Source organism: Pteropus vampyrus, unplaced genomic scaffold, assembly GCF_000151845.1.
Source record: "Pteropus vampyrus isolate Shadow unplaced genomic scaffold, Pvam_2.0 Scaffold111, whole genome shotgun sequence".
NCBI lineage: Eukaryota > Metazoa > Chordata > Mammalia > Chiroptera > Pteropodidae > Pteropus > Pteropus vampyrus.
Window position 1 is genome coordinate 2,404,082 of NW_011888892.1, and position 1,111 is coordinate 2,405,192.

At 46.7% G+C, this 1,111-nt stretch overlaps 1 protein-coding gene across 1 annotated transcript in view; it reads right to left on the reverse strand.

The window, feature by feature from the left end:
• ADAM12 (ADAM metallopeptidase domain 12) overlaps positions 1 to 1,111 on the reverse strand; it is a 298,271-nt gene that overhangs the window by 147,784 nt on the left and 149,376 nt on the right. The gene's annotated exons all lie outside the window — the stretch shown is intronic.

A 1,111-nucleotide genomic window follows, 5' to 3' on the forward strand; every position in this document is an offset into this window, starting at 1 on the left:
AGACACCACGAGGGCTTCTCCAAGGAGTCAGCTCTCCACGGCCCCGCAGGCCCGGGGTCAGGGAGCTGGGCGGCTCATGAAATAAAACAGACCTCACACCAAGGCAGCTCAGCGACGTCACTGGGCGCACTTAACAATTGCGGAAGGCTTCCAAGGAAAGTCAGGAATATTCCCGGGGACTCCATCTGAAAGGGCATCATGAACTAACAGGCCTTCAAAGCCTTCTCGGGCCCCATGGCCTTTTGCTTCGAAGGTTCACAGGTCAGGTGAGAAGGGTGAACAGCGCTCTCTGCCCCAAGCCATGATTCAAAACCCTGGCTTTGTGCTCCTTCGTGTGGGATTAATTATGGCGAGGCCTCTCAGGGGTTCATTTACATATGACATACAGTGGAGCTTACTTTCATTTTAAATGAGGACCCTAGATGAAATTTAAGACACGTGAAGGGTGGAGAGAACATAAAACCAGAAATGGCAAGACGAGGCAGTTTTGAAGACTCTGACTCATTGATTCAGGGCATATTCTATCGCGTAGTCAGAATAAGGAAATAGCCGAATTAAGCACATTCTGTGTTATTTGTGTTTCTAGAGTAATTCTTTTGTTTCAATTGCAGAACAAGCGACAATGTAACTAAAATATGATAAAATATGATAATCTTCTTTTAGCCGAAAAATAATGACCTTACTCCTAAACTGGAATGAAAACTTAATTTATAAGTCCTTTAAACAAAATCCCTCTCTGTCTCCTAAAGTTTGGAGACATCCACGGTTACACGTAAGGTGATTCTTCAGTGCGATATCAACGGACCACAGACTCGCTCCTCTAAGAGTTTTGCCAAAGCACCAGAAGGAAGAAATACACATAAACCTGCGGTGGAGGCTCCTAATGTTTCAGAAAAGTGCTCCCTTGATTTAAACGAGTGCCATCCCCTTTACACAGAGCTAGAGCGAATCTCTCACTGTAGCGTTTTTAAGCAGGTGTGTGCCAAAGCGGGGGTGGGGGAGGGAGAGGAAGAGACAGAGAGAGAGAGAGAGAGAGAGAGAGAGAGAGAGAGAGAAGGAGGCAGGGAGGGAGGAGGTAGCTTGGTCAAACGCACTTGGTGTTCATCATGGC